The 10,174-nt window shown below is 41.3% G+C and overlaps 1 non-coding gene across 1 annotated transcript; it reads left to right on the plus strand.

The window, feature by feature from the left end:
* Positions 1 to 9,719: 9,719 nt before the first annotated feature.
* On the plus strand, positions 9,720 to 9,792 carry TRNAV-AAC (transfer RNA valine (anticodon AAC)). The gene has a single exon. It is a non-coding gene; the product is annotated as a tRNA-Val (tRNA).
* Positions 9,793 to 10,174: the final 382 nt, after the last annotated feature.

The raw sequence follows: 10,174 nt of genomic DNA on the forward strand, positions 1-10,174 counted from the left end.
CACTGTGTAAGACTTAGCATCCCTGGACCTGTGATGTGCCGCCGCTGCAGGCGCCGCATGTGCCACACATTTACGGTGCAGGGCTTCCGCATAAGGGAGCTGGCCATTATTGTATCCCTAAATGTGCGCACGTTGTCAGTTTGACATTGGCTACACGTAGAGGGACTCTAGGTTTCTTTTAAAAAATATAGCTAACATTTGGACCTATACATTTTATTTTGTATAAATTAATTGAATGTGTGTAAAATTTAGCAATGCCCGGGGAATTCTAGTAAAAGGAGCACCCTTTGGCGAATCACTAGCGTGTGTGATTGCTGCATTATTTATTACTGACTTTGACGTTGTGCTGAGAATAGAATATCCACCTTAGAAGATGAAGTTGCTACTCAAAAAACTGAACTTAAACAAGTTAAAGCACACCGAGACGATATTAGCTTTAAACTCACCGAGCTTGAAAATCAGTCTCGGAGGAACAATCTACGAGTTCTGGGGGTTCCAGAAAATTTAGGTGGATCTGATGTTCGCAAATTTGTGTGTGATCTATTTTCCTCAGCATTTCCTGAACTTACTTCTTGGGATTGGCAAGTGGTTATCGAACGTGCCCATCGTTTTCCTTTTTCTTTAAAATCAAAGCCAAAAAAAGAGGACTATCCACGAGCGATTTTGGTTAGATTTAGTAACTTTTTGGCCAGAGAAGCCGTATTTGATTTAGCCAGACCTGATAAAAAACGATCTGCAAAAGGGTGTAGTTTTTTTGTGAGACCCGACTTTTGCCAGGCAACAGTGTCTAAACGTTGGCATCTTAGACTGCTAATCTCTGGCTTTCAAGAAAAGGGCGCTATAGTCTACCTTCAGAATCCGGCCAAACTGAAAGTTACTGTAAAAGGACAAATGAGATTTTTTGTGTCTGAGATTGTCGCCAAAGAATACCTAGCTTCTTTATGACTGTTTGTTACATATGCTGCTAAAGGCGTATAGATAAGCATTATTGTGTATTGTTATACATAGTTTTATTTTGAGTGTATCTAGCTACGATGACTCTTTGCTGATTTAGAATTTTTAGGCTGGTCCTGGCTGGGATAAGTCGGATTAGGCTGACAATCTGCTTGCCCTTTTTTTTCTCTTGTTTAGCTTTAAATCTTCTTTTTGTCCTTCGAGTCAGATGGGAGGCGGGGGGGAAAGCGCTCGGTGATCCCAGGGACTGGCTGTCCCTATGCCTCATAAGGTGGGTTGGGGGTGTGGGTGGGGTGGTTGGGTGGGTGGGTGTGTGTGGGTGGAATCGGGGAGTGGTGGTGGGGGTGTAAATCAACAGCAACTGGAACCGAGCAAAACTTGTATATTTTGGTACTTATTTTGTACGTTTTTTTTTCAGATAGCTTGATTTGTCTCATCATAAGTCTTGACAATAGTATTATAAGGAGATTTCTAATAAATACATTTTCAAATGGTAAGAATAATAAATGTTTGGTTTCTGGTGAGGACTTGCCGATATTCAATTATTATTTTCACTGATGGGTAGGGAAATTAGAATTTGTTCCCTTAATGTTAATGGTCTCAATGATGGTAAAAAGAGAGGAATCCTTGCTAAAATGATACATTTGTTACAAATTGATCTTCTTTGCCTCCAAGAAACTCATGTTTCTTGGGGGAAAAGAGATTTATTAAGGAATCTGGGACTAGACTTGCTTATCTGTTCTAAACAAACAGGAATTAAACGGGGAGTAGCTATTCTTATGAGGCGGAATTTAGGTACTGTTCTTCAGACGTCAGCTGATAAGTGGGGTAGGTGGGCCTCGGATGAAATTCCACTATTTCTGAATAAGATTATGATTTATTCTGTTTACAGCCCTAATCTAGACGACTCCGAATTATTTAATTCTTTAAACCAGGAGCTAGCATTATGTAATATTCCTATTATATTTAATGGAGACCTAAACATTCATTTGGAAGCTAGTTTTAATATTAGGAAAAAGTAAAGGTATGTTGGCTCTAAACCATGGACGCTTAAGGCTTTAAGGTCTTTGGTAATAGATAATGGTCTCTTTGATGCTTGGCATACTTTACATTCTGCAGTTCCAGGGTATAGTTTTTTTTCTGGCCCACATAGGAAATTTGTCCGTCTCGATTATTTTTTTCTTTCCCAGTTCTTTTCTGATAAATATCAGATACAAGTTCTTCCAAAATTTTCGTCTGATCATAACCCTATTCTTCTCAGTTTTAACTTGCCATCTATTGGGCCGCCTTCGCAATCAACTTGGTCTTTTCAGAGGAATCTGTTACTACAACAAGATTATATAATTTTTATGTCAAATATTATTCAAGAGTTCTTCCAGATAAATAATGGATCTGCATCTATTCCAATAGTCTGGGATACATTTAAATCTATTATAAGAGGTGAAACTTTAAAGTATTCGAACTTTCAACATAAATGCAATCGGGATAAATTTAAAAAAGATTGCGACTTGGTTTTAGAAGCAGAATTACGATTGGTAGAAAGTATTAAATATAATAAGAATGTAGAAGAATCTCAAATTGATTTATCCATTAAACGCAATTAAGTTTATTCTCACATTGCTGACCAGATAACATAACGCTACTTTCAATATCGCACAGAAAGTTATGAACTGAGCGAACAAACAGGGAAAGTTCTGGCCAAAAGACTTCGTCAGCGCGCAATGTCAAATGAGATTTTCAAAATCTTCGATATAAATGGAAATGCGAAAACATCGAAAGGTGACATTGTGGTTGCATTTAATGAATCTTATAAAATACTTTATCACCAAGCTAACCCGCCATCTGATCTGGATATTAAACAATACCTTGATGCAATTCCTAGAACCAAATTATTGATCGAACAAAAAGAGATACTTCGCGCTCCAGTTATCTGGGAAGAAATAGAATCAGCCATTCTTAGTTTAGCTAACGGCAAGGCAATGGGACCAGATCAGATTCCATTGGAATTTTATCGGGTCTTTATGACTGTCTTAAAGCCAGAACTGATCAAGATTTTTCATTCTGCTTTTGCCGGTTATCCACAATCTTCATGGTCGTCCGCTACAATTTTCATTTTTTAAAAAAAAGCAAAAATTGTGAAGAGTTAGGCTCATACAGTCCCATTTCTCTTATTACGGCTGACAGCAAAATCTTTTCTAAGATTTTGGCTAATAGATTAAATACACTAATGCCATCTTTTGTTTATATTAGACAACATGGATTTATTTTCAAAAGAGACACTACTGGCCATGTTAAAAAAATTATAGCCTTGCTGGAGTGGGCTCAGGCCTCAGAGTCCCCCGTTGCGGTGGCCCTGTTGGAAGCAGAAAAAGCGTTCGACAGGGTCACATGGAGGTTTCTGTGGTCCGTACTAAATTGGATGGGATTTCCACATCACTACATCACTGCAGTAAAAGCGCTTTATCTCAACCCCAAAGCGGTTATTAGGGTTACAGACACCAACTCTGAAGGCTTTTCTATATCAAGGGGGACAAGGCAAGGTTGCCCTTGCTCCCCCTTGTTGTTTGCCTTATATCTAGAACCTTACCTTTGTAAACTATGCACTGCAACAGACTTCATGGTGGAGTGGTGTGGCGCACTGGTTAGAGGCGGCAGACCCATAAGCAGAGAACGGCCCGGGACCAGGGTTCAAATACCGACGCAGCAGCGTCGTGGACCAGGGTCAAAGCGGACTCGATAATTTGGACCAGGGTCAAAGCGGACTCGATAATTCTCGCCTCGGTGCCTACTCTAACCAGAGAACACACTCGGCAACTCTGGGCATTAAGCTTGCCTCATCTCTACAACGGCCCCCCACAGACGCTGGGGATGCCTGGTTTCACCTTGGAGATACCCAGAAAGGGACCATCTCACAGGGAAAACCAGGATGGGTTCCCCAGCGGTCTTCAGCGCCAGGATACTCCATGGAGTTGGAGTCGCAGTGCGCTTTACAAGTACACTTACATTTACACACTTACATTACATCATTCCTGTAACAATTGGTGAGAACCGCTTTAAAGTATTTGCTTATGCAGATGATGTCGCTATTACCACCACAGACATTAGACGGGCACTTCCTAAAGTAATTAGTCTAGCTGAAGAATTTGGTGCACTTTCTGGTTATAAATTAAATATTACCAAAACTCAATTAATTCACTCGGATTGGGGGTGACAACACAAAATAGCTTTTGCTTCAGAAGCCCAATACCTGGGTATAACTATTTCCCCCAAGATTGATGACATCATACACCTTAACATCGAGCCTGTTTTAACATCTTCTAATAAGGTGTTGGAAAGGTTAAATAACCGACACCTTTCTTTGTTCGGACGTGTGAATGTCATTAAAATGTTAATTTTTCCAAAGTTTTTATACTTATTCGGCACAATTCCTTTACTAATTTCATCACTTTATTTTACTAAAATTGATAGAATGGTATCTAGGTTCCTCTGGGGCTATCATCGCTCAAGGCGTGCCTTGAAATGGTGTACTCTGCCAAGATTAAGAGGCGGCTGGAGACTTCCTAATTTCCGGCTGTATTATTGGCTTATTTTTTGAGACATATGGGCATATTACTTTTTAGAGATGCTATCATTGAGGAGCCAATTTATCCTCAGTTTATGAACCACTGTTAGGTGATAAAGTATCACAAAGCTTGGTAAAAATCTTAGAACCCAGCTATTATAAAAAAAACAAATTCAAAATTATTTTAACGGTACTTATTGTTTGGCGAGAAATAAGGAAGAAAATGTTAGGCTTAAAAGATTTTCACTACTATTCTCCTATTTTAACCCTTTCGATGCTCATGACGAGCTCAGCTCGTCATGATGCACAGTTGAGCTGTGCTGATGACGAGCTGAGCTCGTCATGAATATAGAAGAATCTTAATTTCCAGCACAGGAGGGGGAAAACACCTAGCTGCCAAGGTGTTAAACAATCATAGCTTGCCAGCAGTTTTTCATGATCAAATTATCACAAGATGGTATCAATCCGGCATTTCTGTATTAGGAGATTTATATCAAGATTCTAAACTTATGTCTTTTGTAGATCTCCGAGGTAAATATAGTTTGTCTAAAAAAAATGTTTTTTAAGTACCTCCAGATCCTGAGTTTTTTAGAATCTAAAGGCCTTCTTGATCATAGCTGTATGGATAAAAATCCTATTTTAGAAATAAGTAAGAAAGTAAAAAAAATAGGCTTAGTTTACGCTACTGCAATTAATCAACTTGAAGACGATCTTTTATCAATAGAGAGCAAATGGAAAAGGAAACTTGAACTTGAGAGTGTTGATATTGGAAGATCTATTGAATTATCAATTAAGATCCTGTTTAACGGCTCACTTCAAAGTCAACATTACATGTCAATCTTTGATTTATATTATTCTCCTATCAATATAGCGAGATGGAAAACAGATGCTGATGATAGCTGTAACCGATGTGACGAGACCGGGGCTGATTCTATTCACATGTTTTTTAAATGCAGGAAACTTTCACGATTTATTGCTGATATAGAAATTTTTATTAATAATTGCTTAAAACTTGATGTAAAGTTAGCCCCTGAATTAGTATTGTTAGGTATACCAACGGATCACATCGGTACCAGATCGACAACCGAAGAAGCTTTTTTGTTTATCTGTATGTCAATTTTTCGTTACTGTATTACTTCTAGATGGATTGATGTTGAACCTCCAATTTTTCATCATTGGCGTTCCAAATTGCTCTCTATTTATCGTCTAGAAATAGCAATGTATAAACTTAAAGGGATAAAAAGAAGGTCACTGGGATTAAAACTATGGGAACCTGTAATCAATTGGATTTAATGTGATTTATTTAAGTACCTGATATCAATTGCCTGTTTTTTTTAAAAATATCATTTTTTTATTTGCTTTGGTCTTGATATTCATTTTTGCTCATTGTACAGTTGACTGTTGAAAAAAATGCAAAATAAAAAAATAAAAAGACTTTGACGTTGTGCTTTAACTTTGGATAAAATTTATCATGAATTCTAGCGGTAAGAAGCCAATATTGGTAAATATGTGCGCTACAAATAATCCCTAACATACACCGTGCATACAGTATATTTAACCTGGTGCTTTAATCATAGACTGTTTTAAAGTATTCTGATAAAAATTGAATCGTGCTGAAGACAGCCTTGATTGGTGTTGGATCGATGACCCGGAAGTCTGCACACCTAGCAGACAGAGATAAAGCAGCTTGTCAGAAAGTTTAGCGTTTTCCCTACAGGCGGTGTTTGTTGGCCTGTGGCAGGATCAGTCACATGTCATGGATTCCTGGCATTTAATGGAGTCTATCCCAGTTCTGTGCCCCAGTGTTTCTTGTGCCCCACCTGGCAAACATCATGTCGGAGGATGGTGATGACATTAACCTTTTGCCCCCCCCTGGAAAAATGTCTGCGGACGCCCATGAGATAGGGGCGTTCATTTAGCGTTCTGCGTTAATCAACCCGGTGCACCAATTATGTAGCAACAGTTGGGCATTTATCACACTGAGGGGCTTATTATCAAAGGGAGGAAAAGCCCCCCTGCGTGACTTTTCCTGTCCTTGTAAATATCACCCCTTCACTCGCAGCACTATGCGCTGAAGGGGCGTTCCATGAGTGTTGCTGTGGGTGTTAAAGAATAGTAGTTTAGAAACTACTGGTAATGAGCACTGTTCCTGGCGGAAACAAACCTGTTTTCCAAACAATAATGATACTGATTCAAAAGTTAACTCAATTTATCAGTTTATAAGTCAATTAAGTTTTGTAACATAAGAACATATCTTTTGGGATATCAATAATCAAGAGAACCCTTGTGATTTGTTAAAGCACTTTCCAAAAAGTATGGTAATTCAGCTAATTGGACAATCATACTAATACATAGAGCATTCAAACCGAATACTTTCATTATACATCATATGTAGACAAATTGATTTACAAACAATCATCATTCAGTAAATATATTTCCAAAGTATTTTTTCATTTAAGCAGCGCCCAAAAATATGGAACGCTTCATGAATCTGCGTGTCATCCTTGCGCAATGTCTGCGGACGTCCATGAGATAGGGTGTTCCCACGCAACACCAATGGAACAAGACATCTCCAGATTTACGAGAATACACGAATCTGGAGATGCGTGTGAATGCTACGTCACCCTAGAGGTGGCAGAGCGAGGCGCAACCAGGAGAAATGTTTTAATTTCTCCTCGTTTTCTCCTCTTTCAATGCGTGCTGCGTTCTACAGCACGCGTTGAAAGAGGAAAAAGCCTCTTGTGGTTGTTTTTGTGGAGGAAGGGGCCCCTTCCTGCACAAAAACAATCTCCCCACGACGCAGGAATCCTTGCACCATGGCGCAGGGGTGCCTTCATCAGCGCATGGCTGCAGTTTGTGCGCCAGCGCAGGGGAAGCACAGAGATGCGACATATTCTTGTAAATATTTCGCATCTCTGTGCTTTCCAAACTAACGCAGCATTGCGCAGCAAAATGACTTGCTGCACCGCGCTGCGTTACTTTGTTGTAAATCTGCTCTTAGAGTTTAAAATTAAAATACAAATTCCCTGTACATGTGAAGGGATTTTAAATCGGAGGCTAAAAGTGAAGTTGGAGCAGCACGAGTCGAGCCAGAGTGATGTGGACGCTGTTGGCCTCACTGAGGCACTGACGGCTCCGAGGAAGTGACAGAGGCTGGTTTAGGAGCTTAAAAGAAAAGGAGGTGTGGGGGAGCCCAGTTCATGGGCTTATCGCTGAAAAATAAAACTGCAACGATCTCAATAGAATTTTGATTTATGTTTGTAGTTTAACAAAAGTATTTCTTAATTTCTATACATATTTGATGTATTTCTGTAGTTTGAGTATTGTTTTAGTTTAACCACTTTCAGTCAGTGTCCAGGGCTTCCAATGACCCATCAGTGGGGGGAGGGGGCGTCAACAGAAATCAAAAGATTAATAAAAAACCCTATGTCATTAAGATGTTTAAAATTTTAACCATGTGTTATCCATGCATCGAATATTCGGCCCATTATTAAGTAATCAGTGTCATAAAACATGACATTCTATTTTCAAAAGACGGTGAGAGCGCCGAATCCTAACCACTAGACCACCAGGGAGCACCTGTGCTCCTTCCCGTTTCAGCCTCTGATGACTACAAAGGTGCAGCTGTGAGTGTGCGAATGTTGGATGGAGGCGCTATTTATATTCACATTCATCCTACCGCTGCCTTTACAGAAAAGCCCCAAAACAGGAAAGTATCATATAGAAGTTACAAAACTGTTTTGCAGACTACAGCGTAAGGAAACGGACAAAATAAAGACGCACTTAGAAGAGAGACCGAGGCCTGGGTGACAGGGAAAGGTCCAAGGATCTCCCTTCACTGAGAGACCTCAGCTGTGCAGCGTTCAGTGACCTCCGCTCAGTGAGAGCTACACACGTGCACAGGGAGCTCTTATCTGTGCATCGGTCACTGGTGTTCAGTGAGATTCCTATTAGATGTGAGTGTGGTACACTCAGCTGCGCAGGGTCAGTGACCTGGATTCAGTGAGCGGTCATAGCTCTGCAGCCTTCACTCGCACATATTCACTGAGGGATATTTCAGCTGTGCAGGGTTCAGGCATGAGCATCCAGTGAGAGCTCACGTGCTCTGATGTTTTCAGTGACATGCAGTCAGTGAGAGTCTGCTGACCTGTGCAGCGATCAGCGAAATGTGCATTGAGTGAGAGATCTCTTACTGCAGCCCACGGTGATGAGCTTTCAGTGAGAGGCGATGCTTGAGCAGCATTGAGTACTGTGCATTCAGTGAGAGGCGATGCTTGTGCAGCATTGAGTACTGTGCATTCAGTGAGAGGCGATGCTTGCGCAGCATTGAGTACTGTGCATCCAGTGAGAGGCGATGCTTCTGCAGCCTTGAGTACTGTGCATTCAGTGAGAGGCGATGCTTGTGCAGCATTGAGTACTGTGCATTCAGTGAGAGCCGATGCTTGTGCAGCATTGAGTACTATGCATTCAGTGAGAGGCGATGCTTGTGCAGCATTGAGTACTGTGCATCCAGTGAGAGGCGATGCTTGTGCAGCATTGAGTACTGTGCATCCAGTGAGAGGCGATGCTTCTGCAGCCTTGAGTACTGTGCATTCAGTGAGAGGCGATGCTTGTGCAGGATTGAGTGCTGTGCATTCAGTGAGAGGCGATGCTTGTGCAGCCTTGAGTACTGTGCATTCAGTGAGAGGCAATGCTTGTGCAGCATTGAGTGCTGTGCATTCAGTGAGAGGCGATGCTTGTGCAGCCTTGAGTACTGTGTATTCAGTGAGGGGCGATGCTTGTGCAGCATTGAGTGCTGTGCATTCAGTGAGAGGCGATGCTTCTGCAGCCTTGAGTACTGTGCATTCAGTGAGAGGCGATGCTTGTGCAGCATTGAGTGCTGTGCATTCAGTGAGAGCCGATGCTTGTGCAGCCTTGAGTACTGTGCATTCAGTGAGGGGCGATGCTTGTGCAGCATTGAGTGCTGTGCATCCAGTGAGAGCCGATGCTTGTGCAGCATTGAGTACTGTGCATTCAGTGAGAGGCGATGCGTGTGCAGCATTGAGTACTGTGCATTCAGTGAGAGGCGATGCTTGTGCAGCATTGAGTACTGTGCATTCAGTGAGAGAACGTTAGAAAAGCTTCCATATCTCCGCGTCTCTCCAGCTGCCTCCAGGGCACTCTGCTCATTGGTTGTAAAGGTGCCCAGTGGCACCTCCCATGGGTTTCCGTAGTGTAGTGGTTATCACGTTCGCCTAACACGCGAAAGGTCCCCGGTTCGAGACCGGGCGGAAACACTTTTTTCCTTTGAAAAAAGTAACTCTCAACAGTTAATTACTTTATTATTAGAATTTAATCCAAGTTGTGGCAACAAAGTAAAAGTTCTGGAAATAAAAAGTGGGGTCAGATGGAAAACAATTCTCCGCTCCCTAGTGGAGAAATCATCTTGACACATTGTTACAAACAGTGTATCAGGTGTTCCACCGAAAAGCGAGCAGACAAGCATAAGGGTAATAAAATATAAACTGGTGTCAAAGCTCGACACGGTCCCCTGGCAGCACTGGCAGGACGGGTGGTTTGGGATAAATTAGAAGTTTGCTTGTGATCAGAGGGCTTTGCCTACGTTTTCAATCACTGAGAGACCATAAATGTATTAAATGCAGAATTTTGGGCGTCACA

Source organism: Lissotriton vulgaris, chromosome 1_1, assembly GCF_964263255.1.
Source record: "Lissotriton vulgaris chromosome 1_1, aLisVul1.2, whole genome shotgun sequence".
NCBI lineage: Eukaryota > Metazoa > Chordata > Amphibia > Caudata > Salamandridae > Lissotriton > Lissotriton vulgaris.